A 22475-nucleotide genomic window follows, 5' to 3' on the forward strand; every position below is an offset into this window, starting at 1 on the left:
GGATGCCTGTGTACTGGTAAAATCTGAATAAGTACTATGGATTACACTAATATTGTCTTATTGGCGTTGATATTGTACGGTTGTACGGTTGTAGAAAGTATTAACTTTGGGGAAGACTAAATGAAGTTGACATGGCACTTCCCTATACATTTTCTGCAATGTCTTATGGATAAATAATTATTTCAAAATAAAAATTAAACATTACTTTCCTGGGGAGCATGTAAAATAATTTAAGAAAAATGAATGAATTTTCCTGTAGAAAGTGTCAGGTATTAGGTGTCAGAACCTTAGTTTTTACTTAACGTAGTGCACCTGAGTCTATCAATGGCCTTAGTATGTATTTATAGTGCTATAGTAATGGCAGATTACATAACATGAAATGTTCCTGACCCTAGTAATTTTCATTCAACACTCATTTAACAAATGTGGCAGACACTAAAATGGTCTGTTAAGTCTGTATGTACCAGGTTTGCCCACTAGGAGAGTGGTAGCCAAGAGCACATGGCCTCCAGAATGTCCCATTATCCAGACACACTGCTTTGCTTTCCTCTTTAACCTAGGCATCTTGAAATCTTGAAAGTATCTGTAGCATAGTTTTAAGGTTCAGAGTTATATTGAGGAAGACGTGATGTGAATCCATGTGACCTTCCTGTACATCCAGTTACATCCTGCTGTATATCCCTCTACAATGTCCTGTGACTCAATAATTATTTCAAAATAAAAATCTAATATGAAAACAAAAGTGCACTTTCCTGAATAAAGTATCTTATGTGATAATGTTAAGAGTTTTAATCAGACAAAGCTAGATTCTAATTTGGGGCAGGGGATGGGAAAGCTGCTACTTAGACCACAATCTAGTTATTCGAGACTAGATTTCAAAAACTTCAAGAACAATTTTTGACACATGAAAACAAGCTCATCATTATTAGCCATCAGAGAAATGCAAATCAAAACCACAATGATATACCATCTCACACCAGTGAGAATGGCAATCATTAAAAAGTCAGGAAACAGCAGGTGCTGGAGAGGATGTGGAGAAATAGGACCACTTTTACACTGTTGGTGGGACTGTAAACTAGTTCAACCATTGTGGAAGACAGTGTGGTGATTCCTCAAGGATCTAGAACTAGAAATACCATTTGACCCAGCCATCCCATTATTGGGTATATACCCAAAGGATTATAAATCATGCTGCTATAAAGACACATGCACATGGTATGTTTATTGCATCACTATTCACAATAGCAAAGACTTGGAATCAACCCAAATGTCCATCAATGACAGACTGGATTAAGAAAATGTGGCACATATACACCATGGAATACTATGCAGCCATAAAAAAGGATGAGTTTGTGTCCTTTGTAGGGATATGGATGCAGCTGGAAACCATCATTCTCAGCAAACTATCGCAAGAACAGAAAACCAAACATCGCATGTTCTCACTCATAGGTGGGAATTGAACAATGAGATCACTTGGACACAGGAAGGGGAACATCACACACCAGGGCCTGTTGTGGGGTTGGGGGCGGGGGGAGGGATGGCATTAGGAGATATACCTAATGTAAATGATGAGTTAATGGGTGCAGCACACCAACATGGCACATGTACACATATGTAACAAACCTGCACATTGTGCACATGTACCCTAGAACATAAAGTATAATTAAAAAAAAAGATTTAGAATTCTTAATCTTTAGTTCACTAAAACAACAACCTTTCTAAAACTCAGTTACCTAATTTCTAAAATAAAAATAATTATATTTAACCAAGAGGGTTGCTATCTCAGTTAAATGAAAAAAATGCATGTACAACATTTACAAGATGCCTGTGATGTATGCAATAAGTGCTATTATTGCTAAATAAATTTGCTATAATTTATGTTATGTGCTAACTTGGCTGTGAGGGCCCTTGTATCTAACCTAAAGCAGATATCAATAAATTTGTCTGCCAAGGGCCAGACTGTAAATAATTTAGGGTTTGTGAACCATGCAGTCTCTGCAGCAATTACTCGACTCTGCTGCTGTATTGCAAAAGCAGTCATAGATAATAGTAAGTGAATGAGCTTGTCTGCTGTCCCAATAAAACCTTTTTTTGGTGTGGACACTTAGCTTGCCGGCCTTACAAAAACAGGCACTGAACAATAGAATGATGGGGCATTGGGAGGAAGGTGGGACAAGGCTGTGGGTGAAAGTGTAAAGTAAAAGCAATTCTATATCATCCATAACCAGCAGCACAAAACAGAGAGTGGTAAAACATAGAAGTTGCAAAAGTGAATGGAAGACCTTTGGTATTATGTTGAATTTAGAATTTGTCCTGTAATAAGTGATGGGGAGCCATTGGAAGGATTTTGAAATTACTGAGCCCTGATCTAAAAAGATCGTTAAGGAGATCTTCAGAACATGAACATATCCTCTTTAGGTTCTGCTTCTATTGTAGGATGACATTTGAATAAAAGAGGGAAGAAAATCATTAGGTTATCTATAAAACAAATAGTGATTGCCAAACGTCTGGGGTAGAACATTTCTTGGTGTGATTATGGGAGAACAGGCTCATCTGCTTAAAAGGAACAAGTCAAGGAGTTATGAGACTTACAGGTACTGTGGTGTGGTCCATAATGAGATCAACGAGGATCAATTTGGAGGACCTCATAAGTTATGTAAAGGTCTTTATGTTTTTTCTAAGTATGGTAGGATACTCTTAAAGTATTGAACAAGGAAGTGATCTGCTCTGATGTACAGTTTTTAAAAATCATGTTGGCTACTGTGGGGCAAAAATACAGGAAAAGCAGACTAATTAGAAAGCTATTTTAATACTCTAGGTGAGAGATAATGATAACTTAGAAGCATAAGAAGTTATAAGAAAGTAGAGTAGTAGTTTTTCACTGATGTAACTTTTAAAAATAATTTGTTAGAGGTGTGATTGGTTTCAGAAATCCACTTGGATTCTCATATATGCTGACTACTTGTTTTAACTTTAAGTGTTATTTTCCCCTATTTGACAATTTCCATTGGCATTTTCATAGAAAATTTACTGTTTTAATGTTAGCACTTGATCTTGTCTTTACTTCATTGTTTCCCTATCCCATATACATATTATCTTCCCTTTACACCATTATTTTTCTACTCTCCCTCTCTCTTTCTCTCTCTCTGTCTGTCTTTCACTCTCTCTCTCTCTCTATATGTACTATATATACACATATATAAACACACACATATATATACTATCTTAATGTCTCTATATACACACACAAATATATATACTATGTGCATGTCTCTACATATACACATGTATACACATCAAATTATATTTGCTCTAAGTTAGGTAGCTGGAGTTCTTGTGTCTCCACCAAATGTAGATCCTTCTTTGGAAATTACCACTGAGAATTAGTATTATTAAAATAGTAATTATACCTACATTTGGCTAATTTGAGAAGTAATTGCCCAATTTCAGCCACAATTAGTCACTTGGCTATATTTTTCAGGCACGATTTCATTATGATGAGAAACAAACAAACAAAAAATGTGTGTTAGCTGCTCCTTTTACGATCTGCCTACTAATGAGCCTTTCTTCTGCACATACTTTCTTCACTTGAGTACTTCAACAAAGCATTTAGCATCCCCTAGGGAATTTCTTGGACTAGTGCAATGGAAATAGTTTCCCCATGTTTGAAGATTTTAGATGTTTTATGAATAGCTATAGTTCATTGAAAAACAACTTCTTTGGGCTATCACCTTGTGGTAGAAAAAATAGTGAATCTTTTGATTATGAAAATATCAAAATGGGTTGTTTGTAATTAATCATCAGGTTTGTCTATGCCTCTACCTCAACAAAACAAGTGATTACAGAATTCAGCAGTAAAAAATTAAAAGCATCTTTTATACATATGACATTATATAGTAACTGCCTGAGTTCCATGTTCTTGGAAAACAGAAACAGTTAAAAAAAATTGCCCTTCGCCCAATCCTTTTGTGCTTAGAAACCAACTAGTCACTGCAAAGTACCATCATGCCTTAATATTGTCCAAGACAAAACCTGTTTCCATCTTATCTTATGCCTTCTATAAGATTGGTGAATGCTTCCCTTATATACCTACCTCGATTAATCTCCAGGCTCCCCTTTCTTTTCTCTCAGATATTCTCATTAATGAACATTTACCTTATTGCAATAGCTTGAATAAAATCTATTTGTTTGGTGCATTTGTTTTTCACACAAAGTGGCATCTGTTTCTAAACCTAGATAACTAAGTAGGAAACAAAAATGTATTTTACTATTATGATAGAAACATTGGGGCTTATAGACTTATAATATGGGTGGTTAAATCTATAACAGACAATATTGAATAGTGAAATTTAAAAAATATCTACCATTAGAAATATTGTCCGGGTGTTTTCTGAAACTACCAAAGTCAGATTGGGTGACAGTATTTCCATTCTTATAATAAAAAGCTTGTTTTTAATAGGTTGGAAGAGAAGTCAGAAATATTTGTCTCGGTTTAAAATTTTTTAATGAATGAAGTGTAAAATTTTTAATGTTTCTATGAAAACACAGTAAAGCATGAATACTTAATAATGGAAAACATGGAATAAATACATAATACAAATTTAGTAGAATTGGCTACCTAAAAATGGACAATATCCATAAATACAAATAAACATAATAAGGTACAATAAAAAGACAAACTTACCGGTAAGAAATATTTGCAAATAGCTCATAATTAGTAGTGTCAATATTTTTTATAAAATAAGTCCTTTTACCTATAATGGGAAATAATCAATGGTCAAAAGAAAAAAAGAGAGAAAACAAGAACTGAGAGAAAAATTTAAATAGCTAATAAATATATTGAGTATACTGAATGGAAATGTACATTCAAATAATGAGATATCTTCTCTCTTTTAAATTGTGGATTCTGCACCCCTCCCCACAATTTGGAAGACTAGATTTCAGAAACTTCTTCAAGAACAATTTTTAGTATATATTATAACATTTTAGAATTATTAATCTTTAGTTCATTAAAACAATGCTGAAATTCCCCTCTGAAGGAATAATCAAAGCTAGAGAAAAATTCTACATAAAATTAAATCTTAGTGTAATTAATAATAGACAAAAATTGGAAACAAATTGAATGCCTAGTAAGGGGGAAAGTGTCTAAACAAATTTTACAATGTTTATACAGATATAATATGAAACTTTAAACAACAGGTTGTTGATGAATAATTAATATGAAAAAATCCTTCAAAATGTAAATTATGGTAAATTTATTATATGTTTTTGTTTTCTGCATTTCCAAAAACATTTATCTATATGTATATTCAAAGCTTAACAACTAAAATCGAACTGTCACATAATAGAGTCCCCAAATTCATTGTTGCTAGAAACATGAACTCAGGAACGGATAGAAATGCTTAAGTCACTTACAGAAGGGATACTTTGGCCCAGTGAAAATTGAAAATGTGTAAGATTGGATATAACCAAATTATTATTTCCTAAAAGTAAGCAAGCTATGTTATGGAGTAGATTTTTGGGTTTTCTTTGGGGAAAAAATATCAAACTAAGCATGAGTCAGAATGTTCAGATTAAGTTCCTTCATTCCATTTTTACAAAACTTAATCCTAATTGCATTTTATAGAGTGATCATACAGCTCACCTTTTAGCCATGAAATGTTAAGAAACATATTAGGTAGAATGTTTTTCTTTGGTTTTGGAGGAAATGAGGAACTTGAGCTTGAATATGCCTCTGTAGGCTTTCTTTAAGCAATTCTGATTAAATGCTGCATAATAGACAAGAGAGGACATAATTGTGCTTGTTAAATGCAGTCTCCATTTAACTGTCAAATAAGAGAGTAGAAAAAGGAAAAAAAAAATAACTATTGTCAGCCATGGAGATAATTTCAGACAATCACAATAATCTGCATTACAATATTCTTTCCTATGAAAAAGACGACCATAACACCATCACAAACAGCAGTTCAATGATAACCACTCAGATTTGATGCCTTAAATGTGAACATCTGTTTCTATCATTAAAACTCTCAGAGTGCTGTTAATTACTTGTCTTCATCTACTTTCAGTATCTGTAAATATATATTCAAAATCTAAAAAAGCAATTCCCATTATTTAAACAATTGATAGTAACATCTGATGATACTACGGGTATCATACCTGCATACAAGTGGCTGCTTCATTCTTGAGGAATTATGCACATACCTAATATATAAAATCTGTTTCTTATTTAACATTCCCCTATTTCTCACATTCATTGTTGGATTATATATACATCATGTGTGTGTACACACACATAAACACAAACTGTGACACATACACGCAGGCAAACATACAGAGAGACAGGGATAGAGAGCTAATGAAATAGATATAGATATATGGTAAAAGACAGGTACATATTTGAGTATGTATCAATTGGAAGTTACTATAATTTAACTCATTCAAAAAATTCATCCAATTAAAAAACATAGAGCCCAGAACTCTTTAAAATATGCCATTTTTCTTTATAAAGTAATGTATTTACAGGGATAATGTAAAATCAGATGTTTTAATATCCTAGGCAGTGTTCATAAGTTTCTGGTGTGTCCTAAGTCTATGCAAAAGTTACATATGATACACTGTGGTTGGTACAGCATGCTTTACATCATAGGTGAAAACAACATTAGATATAAAACTTTCCAATATTTCTACATTATTGGCTGTTAACCTGAGCTAGCCTGGGGAAAAAGGGGGAGAGAGGAATGAATGCCTTAGAAAGAATATCGTAATACAAATGAAAATGGGAAAGAATGACTGAAAGAATATTAGAACAATGATCACCAACATTTAGAACTAGGTCATTTTCCCTCTAGAATTTTTACTGACTTAACTCAGCTCTCAAAAACTAACAGTTGCTCTGTCCTTTCATCATTCAAAATTTTGTGGGGAGGTAAAGGCTGTGGTCTCCTTGAAGTATTATGCAGGAGTAACATGACCGAGACGAGCCGTCTATATAGGAGAAACAAGCAGTGTGAGAAAATAAGAGGTTTCCACTATATGATTCACCTGGGTTTGACAGGAAAACCACTATTCTTTCCATAGAAGTGATGCCTAAATCTAACAAGATGCAATAGCACCATGGAGCATTGACACCACCTCAATAAAACTTAAATTCACAGCTGCTCTTCCTGAGGAAGAGTCAAAGAGTCACTGTTATCAGACATCCAAATTGCAGTGGAATTCTTTCTACCTTCTTTGCTTTTCTTCTGAAATCTGGATTCAATGGCTCATGAAGATCACAGTAAATTCAGTCTTTATGGAAGTGTCTGTTTCTCAGTATCATCAGTCTTCCCAATCTGGATTGCACCTAATTTCAAACATTTTTTAAATGAGTCAAAACTGTGAACTTTGTTACTGACAAAATGTAAGCTGGAAGACAAGATTAAATATTCTTGTTAATAATATCTTAACACAGAAATCTATTATTCAATTCGCTTTCCAAAGAATTCCACCAGTGACTGGGCAGGGCTTCCCCATCAGGAAAGAAGAGGCTCCTAGACAAATAAAAGTCTGGAGAACAAGACGAGAACTTGTGTTTACTCAAGTTCTATACTTTCTAAATATACTGTATATTCAGAAAGAACCATGACAGATAAATCAGGCTGGCAAATTATTCCTCCAGATGTAACAATCAGATAGGGAAAGGTGAGCATATACAACTTCCCAGGGAAGACTGAGTATAGGGTTAATATATATGCGTTAATATATGGTTAATATATGGGATGGGGGACACTGAGCAAAACAAATTAGTAAATCAACAGGCCAATAGAAGGGATAAATGGAAATGACTGTACTTAATTTACCAAATGAAAGGCAAGAAAAGAAGCATAGAACATGTAACAAAATACGGAATTCATGATAAACTATTAGATTTTTTTAACCAAATTCATCAATAATTGCATCTGATGTGGATAAACTAAATACTACAATTAAGAACAAGTGTAGTCAGACTAGAGATATATATACATATATATATATAGGGGAGGTGGGGTGGGTGTCTGTGTGTTTGTGTAAAATAAATTTATGTGTTCCCAAGTAGACACACTTTAAATATAAGGTAATAGACTGGTTGAAAATAAGGCATAGAAAACATTTTTCATGAAAAGGCAGCCCAAAGTAAAATCAGTTGTATTTTGCCATTACTATTGTTATAAAGAAATACCTGAGACTGGGTAATTTATAAAGAAAACACGCTTAATTGGCTCATAGATCTGCAGGCTCTACAGAAAACAGCAGCTTCTGCTTCTAGGAGGCCTCAGGAAGCTTCCAATAATGGTGGAAGGCAAAGAAAGAGCACACACTACACATGGCCAGAGAAGGAGGAAGAGAGAGAGAAGAGGGAGGTGCTACACACTTTTAAATGACCAGATCGCACCAGAACTCATTCACCATCTCAAGAATAGCACCAAGGGGATGGTGCTAAACAATTCATGAGAAACTGCCCCCGTGATCCAATCACCTACCACCAAGCCCCACCTCCAGCATTGGGGATTACAATTAGATATGAGATTTGGTGGGAACACAAATCCAAACCGTATCACCAGTATAGGCATACCTCATTTTATTGTGCTTCACAGATACTTCACTTTACTGTACTTCACAGATGCTGCATTTAAAAATTTTTATTATATTGTATTATGGTTTTTGTTTTGTTTTGTTTTGTTTTTACAAATTGAAGATTTATAGTAACTCAGAGCCCAGCAAATCTATTGGTGTTATTTTTCCAACAACATATACTAACTTCATGTCTCTGTGTCACATTTTGGTGATTCTCACAATATTTCAAGTCTTTTCATTCTTTTACATCTGTTACGGTGATCTATGATCAGCGATCTTTGATGTTGCCTATTGGAATTGTTCTGGGGTACCATGAACCATGACCACATAAGATGGTAAACTTAATCTAGATAATGTTGTGTGTGTTCTGACTGCTCCACCCACCAACCATTCCACATCTCTGTCTCTCACCCTCCCCGCTTAGACTTCCCTATTCCCTGACACACTACAGTGTTAAAATTAGGCGAATTAACAGCCCTCCAATGGGCTCTACCTGTCTAAGTAAAAGGAAGAGTTGCATGTCTCTCACTTTAAATCAAAAGCTAGAAATGATAAGGCTTGTGAGGAAGGCATGTTGAAAGGCAAGATAGGCCCAAAGCCAGGCCTCTTTTGCCAACTAATTACCGAAGCATGAATACAAAGGAAAAGTTTTCAAAGGAAATTAAAAGTGCTACTCCAGTGAAAAGAAAACAAAACAGCCTTATTGCTAATATGGAGAAAGTTTCAGTGGTCTGGATAGAAAGAACATCAAACTAGGCACAATATTTTCTTAAGCCAAAACCTAATCCAGAGCAAGCCTTCAAATTTCTTCAGTTCTATGAAGCTTGAGACAGCCGAGAAAGCAGCAGAATAAAAGTTTGAAGCCAGCAGGCAGAGAGGCAGAGGTTGGTTCAGGAGGTTTAAGTAAAGAAGCCCTCACCATAACACAAAAGTGTAAGGTAAAGCAGCCAGTGCTTTTGTAGAATTTGTAGCAAGCTATCCAGAAGATCTTGCTAAGATAATTGATGAAATCTAAACAACAGATTTGCAATGTAGATGAAACAGCCTTCTGTTGGAAGGGGAGCTCATCTTGGACTTGGCATAGCTGGAGAGGAAAAGCCAATGCCTGGCTTCAAAACATCAAAGCTTAACCTTACTCTCTTGTTAGGGGCTAACGCGGTAGGTGACTTTACATCTAAAACAATGCTCATTTGCCATAAAATCTTGGAGCTGTTAAGATTTATGCAAAATCTACTTTGCCTGTGCTCTATAAATAGAATAACAAAGTCTGAATGACGATATGTCTGTTTATAGCATGGCTTACTGAATATTTTAAACCCACTGTTGAGAGATCTACAGCTCAGAAAAAAAAGATTTCTTTTGACGTATTACTGCTCATTGATAATGCACTTGGTCTTCCAAGAGCTCTGATGGAGACGTACAGGAAAGTTATTGTTTTCATGCCTGCTAACATCCATTCTATGGCTTGTGAATCAAGGGGCAATTTGAACTGTCAAGACTTAGTATTTAAGAAATACATTTCATAAGGCTATAGCTACCATATGTAGTAATTCCTCTTGTGGATCTGGGTAAAGCAAATTAAAAATCTTCTGGAAATGACTTACCATTCCAGATGCTGTTAAGAACATGTATGGTTCAGGGAAAGAGGTCAAAATATCAACATTAACACACATTTCAAGAAGTTGATTTCAACTCTCATGGATGACTTTGAGAGGTTCAAGGCTTCAATGGGGGAATTAACTGCAGATGTAGTGGAAATAACAAGAGAACTACAAGTGGAGCCTGAACATGTGACTGAATTGCTATAATATCATAATAAAACTCAAATGGATGAGGAGTTACTTTTTATGAATTAGCAAAGAAAGTGGTTTCTTGAGAAGGAATCTACTTCTAACAAAGATGCTGTGAACATTGCTGAAATGATTAAAAAAATTACAGTAATACATATACTTAGATAAAGGAGCAGCAGAATTTGAGAGGATTGAATCCAATTTTGCAACAAAATTTACTGTGGGTAAAATGCTATCACAGAGCATCATGTGCAACAGAAAAATCTTCTGTGAAAAGAAAAGTCAACTGATGTGGCAGTCTTCATTTTTGTTCTATTTTAAGAAATTGCTACAGCCACCACCACCTTCAGCAACCACCACCCTAATCAGTCAGCAGTCATCAACATCTTAAAGTAAGACTCTCCACTAGCAAAACATATTACTACTCTCCTAAGGCTCAGATGATTATTAGCATTTTTTAGCAATGAAATATTTTTAAAATTAAGGTATGTGGATTGTTTCAGACATAGTGCTATTGCACACTGAATATATTATAGTATTCTTTAATTCTTACTTTTATATGCACTGGGAAAAGAAAATGTGTGACTTCCTTTAGTGCAATAATCACTTTATTGCAGTGGTCTAGAACTGAACTGACAATAATCTCAGAGGTATGTCTGCATGAAATGCAAAACATATTACAAGAGGTAAAGAGGAACATTTCATAAAAATAAAATGGTCAGTACACAAGAAATTTATAACAATTTTAAATTTGTTTGCACCTAATAAACTCTAATAGGATAACTAATGAATTAAATGGTGAAATAGACAATCTAATTTTGATGGAAGAAGCGCAAACATCTCTTAACAACTGATAAAACAAACAGCAAAACATGTAGTAAGGATGTTAAGGATTTGAACAAGACAGTTAACAAAATTGACCTAAATGGAAAGTGTAGAACAATTAGAGCCAACTCATGGCTGTGTGATCTGTGCAGTCACACTAAGCCCCATTCCTAGAAGTGCTGCAAACTTGTTTTAATGCTCTAGCACCACTGTGTTGAAATTCTTAGTCTTTGATCAAGTGGCTCCACATTTTAATTTTTCACTGGGCCCACAACTCAAATAGTCAGTCGTGCCAACAATTATGAAAAGCACATTATTATTATTTTTTATTTAAATAGAGTTTTGTGGAACAGGTGGTGTTTGATTACATGAATAAGTTCTTTAGTGGTGATTTCTGAGATTTGGGTGCACCCATCACCCAAGCAGTGTACACTGTACCCATTGTGTAGTTTTTTATCCCTCACCCCCTTCCCACCCTTTCCCCCAAGTCCCCAAAGTACGTTGTATTGAGAGGCGAAGCCAGCTGAACTTTCTGGTTCAAGTGGGGACTTGGAGAACTTTTCTGTCTAGCTAAAAGATTGTAAATGCACCAATCAGCACTCTGTAAAAACGCACCAATCAGTGCTCTGTGTCTAGCTAAAGGATTGTAAATGCACCAATCAGCACTCTGTAAAATGGACCAATCAGCAGGATATGGGTGAGGACAAATAAGGGAATAAAAGCTGACCGCCCCAGCCAGCAGTGGCAACCTGCTTGGGTCGCCTTCCATGCTGTGGAAGCTTTGTTCTTTCGTTCTTCACAATAAATCTTGCTGCTGCCCACTCTTTGGGTCTGTGCCACCTTTAAGAGCTGCAACACTCACCACAAAGGTCTGTGGCTTCATTAAGTCAGTAAGACCAAGAACCCATCAGAAGGAACCGACTCTGGACACAGTATCATTCTTATGCCTTTGCATCCTCACAGCTTAACTCCCAATTATAAGTGAGAATATACAATGTTTGGTTTTCATTCCTGAGTTACTTCACTTAGAAAAATAGTCTCCAATCCCATCCCGGTTGCTGTGAATGCTATTATTTTTTTTCCTTTTTATGACTAAGTAGTATTCCATGGTGTGTGTATATATATATATATATATGCACACCACATTATCTTTATGAACTCATCAATTGATAGGCATTTGGGCTGGTTCCATAGTTTTGCAATTGTGAATTGTGCTGCTATAAACATGCGTGTGCTAGTATTTTTTTGTATAATGCCTTATTTTCCTCTGGGTAGACGCCTAGTAGTGGGATTGCTGGATCAAATGGAGATTCCTTAGTTCTTTAAGGAATCGCCACACTGTTTTCCATAGTGGTTTTACTAGTTTACATTCCTTCCAGTAGTATGAAAGTGTTCCCTTTCACCACATCCACACCAACATCTATTATTTTTTTGATTACGGCCATTCTTGTAGGAGTAAAGTGGTATTGCATTGTGGTTTTGATTTGCATTTCCCTGATCATTGGTGATGTAGAGTATTTTTCCATATGCTTGTTGGCCATTTGTGTATATTATTTTGAGAATTGTGTTTTGATGTCATTAGCCCACCTTTTTTTTTTTTTTTTTTTTGAGATAAAGTCTTGCTCTCTTACCTAGACTGGAGTGCAGTGGTGCGATCTCAACTCACTGAAACCTCCCCCTCCTGGGGTCAAGTGATTCTCCTGCCTCAGCCTCTTGAGTAGCTGGGATTACAGGCACCCACTATCATGCCAGTTAACTTTTGTGTTTTTGTAGAGACAGGGTTTTGTCATTTTGGCCAGGCTCGTCTTGAACTCCTGGCCTCAAAAGATCCATCCTCCTTGGCCTCTTACAGTGCTAGGATTACAAGTATGAATCACCACACCTGGCCCTTAGTTCACTTTTTGATGGGATTTTTTTTTTCTTGCTGATTGTTTGAAATCTTTGTACATTATGGATATTAGTTCTTTTCTGGATGTGTAGATTGTGAAGATTTTCCCCCACAAAATTTCTTTTGCGCAGAAGTTTTTCAGTTTAATTAAGTCCCATCTATTTATCTTTGTTTTAGTTCCATTTGCTTTTGAGTTCTTGGTCATTAAGTCTTTGCCTGAGTCAATATCTAGAAGGGTTTTTCCAATGCTATCTTTTAGATTTTTTATGGTTTCAGGTCTTAAATTTAAGTCTTTTCTCCATATTGAGTTGAGTTTTGTATAAGGTGAGATATGAAGATCCAGTTTCATTCTTCTAAATGTGGCTAGCCAATTATCCCAGCACCATTTGTTGAATAGGGTATCCTTTCCCCACTTTATGTTTTTGTTTGCTTTGCAGATCAGTTGACAGTATGTATTTGGCTTTATTTCTGGGCTATTTATGCTGTTCTATTGGTCTATGTGCCTATTTTTATTCGAGTACCATGCTGTTTTGGTGACTATGGTCTTATACTATAGTTTGAAGTCAGGTAATGTGATGCCTCCAGATTTGTTCCTTTTGCTTAGTCTTGTTATGGCTATGTGGGCTCTTTTTTGGTTCCATATGAATTTTAGGATTTTTTTTTTATAGTTCTGTGCAGAATGATGGTGGTATTTTGATGGGAATTGCATTGAATTTGTAGATTGAAAAAGCACATTATTTTCAAGCACATTTACCTGTATGTGTACTTATACTCTGCTGTCTCACTTGTCTGTTTCCTTAGTTCAGTGAAGTTCAGATTTATGTGCATTAGAATTCATACAGGTGGAGAATCTTAGCCTCTATCCCCAGATATTCCAATTTGTCTGAATTTTGGGCCCAAGAATCTGCATTTTTAGGAGGCAGGGATTTAAAGAGCATTATTGAGTTTCCTGATAAGGGCATTCCTCCTTAAGAAACAAAATATGTAAGCCAACATAGGACGGAATTACAAAATAAATTATTAGACACTTAGCAGGATATACTGCCCAAAGCTTGACTCGCTGAGAACTTAACATGACGAGTATAGGGGCTTTCAAGGAGTAAAATGAGGACACTCAAATTTGCTCCCTATCCCTTCCCTTCCACCGGGGTAGAAATGGGAAATGGGTAGTTCGAGTGTCTCAGATGATCTAGGACATATCCACCATGAGATTCTGTTATTGAAGAAAAGAAATGAAGGGATCATTTTATATTTTCCATGTTGAGGAGAGCATGCTAGGGTCCTAAAGAGAAAATAAGAAGGAAGAACTGAGAAGTTTTACATCTGTGGTTACCTATGATAGCCTCACTAGGTTTCAGTGGAGTGGAATACATTGGCGGCAAGAGAGGCCCCATGCAGGAGCAGAACTCACCACCTCACACAGAGTGAATCCTCACCTAAGGGATTTCATCCCCTATATGGCTTCCAGAGGAGTAGGGCCATTGCCTTTCCCAGCGTTGGCATAGTGCCCATACTATGCCAAATATATCTTTCAGTATCCATGGAAATGTGATCTTCTCTGTCCTTGCCCGCTAGTCATCTAGCCGTAGCCTGAGATGTCAGCTTCATTAAAATTCTAAGCCAGGTTGTAAGCTTTCCACTGAGCGCTTTACCTGGTGTGAAAGAGAACCTTAATTGCTACTGTTTTGGAGAGAGATTAGAGCATATGGAATCACTCTAAGCTTGTTAGAAAGGTCAGAGATTGTTTAAATAGCATTTCTGTATAAGCCAGATGTTTCATGAATGTAATAACATTTCTGGGGTATACCCAATCATATCTCTATTGCCACCTAGCAACCTTGTTAGAAAACTGATAATGGAAAATCTGTACAAGGGAATGGAGATCCACCCATCTTTTGTGAGTAGTACAGAAAAATATTAGCTGTTTTGAGGGAGAGAGAAAATGGTAGGCAATGGATTCCAACACTAACTTCATATTAGGAGCTCCAGTGGAGCTTTGAAAAGTTACAGTGGAGGAACCTGGAAGGCATAATATTAGTTGAAATAAGCCAGACATAGAAAGACAAATACTGCATGATCTTACTTATATGTGGAATATAAAAAGTTGATGTTATAGAAGTAGAGAATAGAACGGTAGTTCCAGGGACTGGGGAGGAGGGTGTAGGGGACAAAGGGGAGAAATTAGTCAATTGATACAAAATTATACTTAGATAGGAGGAATAAAGCCTGGTGTCCTATTGCATCCTAGGCTGACTATTGTTAAAAATAATGCAATGAATATTTCAAAATAGCTAGAAAAGAGGATTTTGAATGTTTTCACTACAAATAAATGATAAATGTTTTAGGTTATGGCTATGCTAATTACCGGATTTGTTCATTATACAGTGTATACAAGCATCAAAAGATACATTGTATGCCAGAAATATGTACAATTGTTAGGTGTCAACTAAGATAAACATTTTTAAAACTCTTAAAAGCTTACAAATAGCCAGTTCCTACCCTAGAGATTTGGTTTCAGTTGGTATAAGGTGGTTCTAGGTTTTTGTAATTTTGTCGGATATTCATATCTGATTATGCTGTACATTCAGGGTAAAGATTACTATGGTAAAGATTCTGAAAGCAAACCTAGAGGCATTGGAAGAACATGAAGTTTAGGGCTTTATGCACTAAAAACTCAGTGTGGTTTATGTGATTGCCCATGAGAGACTCAAGATAATTTAATAGGAAAATATAATTCCTAAAGAACTGAGGTAAGAGAGATGACTGTTTGCAATCCAGTCTTTCTTGAAATAGACTTCTTAAAACAAGCAAAGTTATTTTATTTCTAGAAGGAGAGATTAGCCCCTTTGCAGATCCAATGGTTTTAGTTAGGAATGCCTCTGTGGTCAGAGGCTCTCTCTCACTAGCCCTCATTTCTTTATTCTACAGATAATTTTTGAGCAGCAGTAGTGCATGATGGAGGGTTCTGATGGTGGAGTAAAAAAAAAATGGTAAACAGGCCACAAAAGGCTCTGCTTTCTTTTGGGGAAGACAGACAATATGCAAGTAAACAAATACGTATATTGCATGTTAGAAAGTGATGGGAAAAACAAAAAAGCAGCTTCAGACTTGAGTCCAGGTTTATGAAGGAGTTTGGGAAGGCCACACAGGTGAGATGATCTTGGAGCTCACATCTGAAGGAAGTGAAGATGTCACAGGGTCCACAAGGTTTCCATAGCATATTCTTAGTTTCTCCTTATTTCTAATTCTTAAAGTTTTAGAATTTGAAATCACATTTTTGGTCTGTAAGGTTTCTTTGCTGATTTTGTCATACTGTGCTTAAAAATGCCAAGTATGTGCCAATCTTAATAAAAATACAATTAGAGTTGTTTATGTTTTATTCTGTTCTTCAGACTAAAACCATTTTACAATGGGATATTTCCTTTAAATCCTCATAAGATTCTCCCCTTTTCTCCTAAATTGCCTTATATATTTGATGCTTTTACTCAGCTTGCCCCATTGTAAATGGACACAGGAAAATCTGGTATTTATCGTAGTTTTATTTGGCTAGTCTGTGGTTATTCTAGGTGGCTGTGAAGAACACAGAAGGTGGTACATACAACTGGGAAGTAACTGCTTTGCTAACCATGCCTGAGTTAGTTGAGGACCTGCTCCTGATTCTTGAAGCCTTTCTTCAGCGTGGATTACAGCAATCTTCAAGGTTTATTACCTAGTTACCTGTGTTACAAAAAAAAAAAAAAAAAAAAAGAGATTGGTACATGTGTCAAGGTAAATGGGTTTTCTGTTGATATGGCACAGCCAGGAACTGTTCGAGGTACTCAAGTTACTCTCAGGTCATCACTCCTATTTCCCATGATTCTCAATCCCTGCTACTTCTGATGTCCTGCTTTATGTATGTTCCTGTGAATACAGACCCATGGAGACTTGTTAGTTTCCTATCTGCGTGATCTTGTTCTCTTATGTAGTGTAGTGGGATAACACTTAACACTTAATTCTGGAGTTTGGATTATATTTTTTGATGTCTGAAACCCCTTATTATTAGAAGTACATCTGTCTCCATGTTTATTTAATATATTTTTTACTCATTTCACAAGAAACTTGAAAAAAAAAAAAAACAGTTAAATAAATGAGCTCAAATACCTTTACTGAAAGGAAGTAAATGTCCTACCTATACCCAAACTTTAGATCCCTGTTGCTAGGGAGCAAGAAGACCCATGGTTACCTATGTCTTCACCCCACCAAAGTCTCCAAGTTCTTTGTTCTGTGGTACTAACTCTAGTGTCAGCATCTTACTTAAGGGGAGATCCTAGAGATTTACAGTAAGAGATACTGGATACCCCCATCATTACATATTTCTTGTAAAATAAAAAGATACCAAAAAATACTGACTGGCCAGACCCATTTTGCCAATAACATGCATGTCGACAGAGCTGGCATAATAATGAAAATAAGCACATCATTATTGAAACAGTTATGGCATTGGAAATGTTCTTGCTGCCTTTCCATACATCTTACATCCTCACAGCTCATGTGTAAAATACACAGATGAGAAATTACTTTTTGAGTTAGGATCACGGCTGACTTTTGTCATGTATCTTAAGCACCGTTTCAGGGATTATGCAAAATGAGTAACATTCAGTTATGTTGTGGATTTTAAATTTAGCTAATCAATTTTTTATACAGCGAGAGAGAGCAAATGTATAACACTTCATCATTGCCCAGTGAAACATTTAATTTAATACCTGGATTTATGCACCATTTATCTGAGTCTGCAGCCTTACATTACTCTTTCTTATTTAATTTACTCTACTGTATATGTGTGCAACAAATTTCCATTTTCAACAGAGAATTTTAATGTCTGCAGCAGAGTAAGAGTTGGTAGATATGGATTTTGTCAAGTTGAGGTATTGATAGTTTAGTTATATTCCTGATTCAGCAAATACTGTGGCTCTGGTGTGTTTAACCCCACCCAAGAATATAACTTCAAAATAGTGCTTTAGAATAAATTATATCTATAAGCCAAATCCAAGCGTTAACATTTCATCGAAAAATGTTGATGTATGCCTTCTCAGTCACTTTTTCAATCAAGTTTGAATGATGCTTGACTCATGAACTTTTTTAAGTTTGAATGAACCAAAAAGTTCATGAGTCCAGAAACTACAACTCTAGAATGAAAATAAATGATGTAAGTTTAAGACTACTAATCACTTCCTATTGCCCTCTGAATAAAATGGAAATTGCACTGTCCATAATCAGCGCCCAAACTGTCTTTGCAGATTCATCCTTATTCTGTTACACACACACACACACACACACACACACACACACACACACACACACAAATCCAACTCCTCAACCAAAAAAAAAAAAAAAAAAAAAACTCTATTTTTTAGCCACTCTTGATTTTGTCTTTGGTTTTTTCTTCTAAATATATTGTTTATACTAACTAGATGTCTTTTCCTAATTGTTCAGATGTAAACTCCTCCTTTTCTTCAAGATCTAGCTCTCAAGTCTCATCTTTCCTGTGAGTTGCCCTTAGTTTCTTCAACATTATAGCAAATGTTATTTCCTTCTCTGTGTTCCTGCACCACTTTCTGCGTTCCTGAATTCTTGGAATTAATTCATGTGCACATCACTGTAGGTAGACTGTGAGCTCCTTAAGGAAAGAGAATGTAATTATCTCATCTTTCAATCTTCAGAAACTAAAGCCATGCTTGACTCTGAATGGGCATTCAACTGAATAACAACATTAAAATGCATTGGTTAAATTTAGAATTTTTACATATGGGGATAGTGGTAAAAATATTTACTTGTAGTTTCATAGACATTATTAGTTTATTGAAAATGAGGAATGTCAGCATTTCTCTGTAATGTCAGCCAAGGATCTTATGTTGAATTTTCTGAAAATAAATTATAAAGAAATGAAATAGCACTTCTGAAATTGTAACCAGGAGACATTCATCTACTTGCTTACTTTATAAATGTGTATGGAGCACCAACTAGATCCTCCACTTTGTGTGAAACACTCATGAAACCACAACAATCAACACAAACTAGATGTTTGTCCTCAAGCAATAAAGAAATGAGCAATTTAAAAAAGTGCAATTGGTATTATTGTTACAGCCTGATGGTTTAGTCTTTTCCACTGCCCAGAAAGGCTAATGCACAGAGAACAGCAGGCATTGCAGCAAAGAAAGTTTTATAATTGCAGGGCCAACCCAGTGGAAAGACAGGAGTTATTTGTCAATACTGCCTCCCAGGGAATTTCAGGTTCTTTAAGGGTACTTTGGTGGTCAGGGGGCTGGGGAACTGAAGTAATTGATTGGCTGGAAATGAAATCATGTAGCTGAGTCAGTTCATGGGCACGGGGTCTCAGGACCAGGTAGCATCTCATGGTTTAAAAAAATGTTAAGTCTGAAAAATATCTCAAAGAACAGTTCTTCAGGTTTCACAATAGTGATGGTATCTTTAGGAATAGTTGGGGAAGTTATAAATCTTGCAATCTTTATTTACATGACTCTGGGGCAGTAAGCAACTTATAGAAAAGCAAACTAAACAAGAGTGGGGTATTACTTAACTATGCCTATTCTTTAGCAAAGCTCAAGCCCCTAACATAATTCTATCATTTTCTTATGAATGAGCCTTTTTTTTTTTTTTTTTTTCAAAAAAAGAGGGAGGTTAGTTTTTCTTTCCTCAAAGTGTAACTATGAGTTGTTCTAATAGTTAACTTGACCTCCAGCTAGAATAAGCGAAAATCAAGTTAGCCTGTGGAGTTAGAAGCAAAATGGTGTCAGTCATGTTAGATTTCTCTCATGAATTACCATTCTGCTAAGGTGGTTTCAGCTCCGTGCCTCCTCTTTGGGCTTGAGCACATCTCATTCCTGAAGTATGTGCTAATGAGATGAAACAGGGTTGATGATCTCTCCGGCATCTTCTTGCTACAGCACAGTTGAGGTTGCGACTGTACCCATTTGAGGAATGAAACATCAGTTGTCTGCATGTACTCACAGGTATCTGGTTGAGTTCCCAAGGTTTGCATAACAAGACATTACTACTTTCATCCACAGTTTTAGCATAACACCTAAGAGAATAGCAGACTCTAAGGTAAATAATAAGCCCTAATGAAAGGAATGAAAATCTGAGTTTCAGAAATCCCTGTAAAAATGATCTATAGCTTGAGGAATCCAGGTTAGTAACCCCCCAAAAAATCAGACATGGGGCTATCAGTGAAGATAACCCCGTAACTTGTTGGGATATTTTCTCTACTCAGGTTTTAACTTTTCTTGAGGTAAACCGGTGAAGCAAGTGGTGTTAACACTGCACAGACTCCCTCCTGTTTAGCCAAGAGGAAATCTAGCATGTCCCAATTGTCTAGGACTACCTGGACTAATAAGTTAAGGGAACTTTGCTGAGCCCTAAAACAATTATCCCTAAGGTAGGAGACAGGTTTCTAATAATGTCTCTGATGGCATATACTCCATAACTATAAAATAATGTCTCTGATGGCATATACTCCATGACTCTGTAACTCCATAACTCCATAAAAGACTGTTGAGACAAGAATGAGCCCATTCTTGTTAAGAAGGATTTGACCCTATGCCACAAAAAGGTATATCCCTTGGGTGCACAGGTAATACCTTCCTGGGATAAGTCCACTGATGGACTCCTTCATGGATAGCATAGACAAAATGGAACTGAGCCATTAATCCTTTTTACAGGCTCTCCGGAATCCATGTATGTGATATCCAAGCTGTAGATCTTGTTGGCATAGTAGAGAGAGATTTAGATTAGAGGTTGGTGGAAAGACAAATTGAGGTAAACAGAAAAAGGCAAACATAAAATGTTATCCCATACCTCTTCTTTAGTCAGCTTCTTAGTACTGAGAATAGAGTGGTTCACTTAAACAGCTGTGTCACATTCCAAGAAGTGGCATTGCAGATGGCCTAGGCCTCTATATACAATGAAGACAAACATGTTTTTAATAAGAGGCATTTATATGGACACAGAAGAAAAACAAAGATTAAGATTAGGAACAATCTCTAAATCAGTTCCCTTAAAGTCTGGATGGCAGCCATTTGAAGTATTCAGACGTTAGACTCAAAGCATCTTTAGTCAAAGAGGAAAAAGGCAATAATAATCTGACAGGCTTTTTAAATTTTTTTCCTTATTTATATCATAAAGAAAAAGTTTCAACTTTCAGAAAGTCAGAAAAAAGGTAGTAGCAATTTCATTGAGTCCAAGTCAGAAAAATGGGAGAAAAATTTGAAAATGTTAGTTTGGAAATTTACAGCCAGAAAAGAATTTAAGATTCAGTTCAAATTGTAGAAAATAATAAAAATTTAAGAACAATGGGCATGACAATGGGCAATGCTAGAATCTAATAACAGGTGTACTCTAGTTTTCTTCTTTTTTTTAATTTTTTTATTATTATACTTTTAAGTTCTAGGGTACATGTGCCCAACATGCAGGTTTGTTACATATGTATACTTGTGCCATGTTGGTGTGTTGCACCCATCAACTCGTCAGCACCCATCAACTCGTCATTTACATCAGGTATAACTCCCATTGTAATCCCTCTCCCCTCCCGCCCCCCATAATAGGTCCCAGTGTGTGATGTTCCCCTTCCCGAGTCCAAGTGATCTCATTGTTCAGTTCCCACCTATGAGTGAGAACATGCGGTGTTTGGTTTTCTGTTCTTGTGATAGTTTGCTGAGAATGATGGTTTCCAGCTGCATCCATGCCCCTACAAAGGACACAAACTCATCCTTTTTTATGGCTGCATAGTGTTCCATGGTGTATATGTGCCACATTTTCTTAATCCAGTCTGTCACTGATGGACATTTCGGTTGATTCCAAGTCTTTGCTATTGTGAACAGTGATGCAATAAACATACATGTGCATGTGTCTTTATAGCAGCATGAGTTATAATTCTTTGGGTATATACCCAATAATGGGATGGCTGGGTCATATGGTACTTCTAGTTCTAGATCCTTGAGGAATCGCCATACTGTTTTCCATAATGGTTGAACTAGTTTACAATCCCACCAACAGTGTAAAAGTGGTCCTATTTCGCCACATCCTCTCCAGCACCTGTTGTTTCCTGACTTTTTAATGATTGCCATTCTAACTGGTGTGAGATGGTATCTCATTGTGGTTTTGATTTGCATTTCTCTGATGGCCAGTGATGATGAGCATTTTTTCATGTGTCTGTTGGCTGTATGCATGTCTTTTTTTGAGAAATGTCTGTTCATATCCTTTGCCCACTTTTTGATGGGGTTGTTTTTTTCTTGTAAATTTGTTTGAGTTCTTTGTAGGTTCTGGATATTAGCCCTTTGTCAGATGAGTAGATTGCAAAAATTTTCTCCCATCCTGTAGGT

The sequence above is a fragment of the Macaca nemestrina genome, chromosome 9 (assembly GCF_043159975.1).
Source record: "Macaca nemestrina isolate mMacNem1 chromosome 9, mMacNem.hap1, whole genome shotgun sequence".
In the NCBI taxonomy this organism is placed as follows: Eukaryota; Metazoa; Chordata; class Mammalia; order Primates; family Cercopithecidae; genus Macaca; species Macaca nemestrina.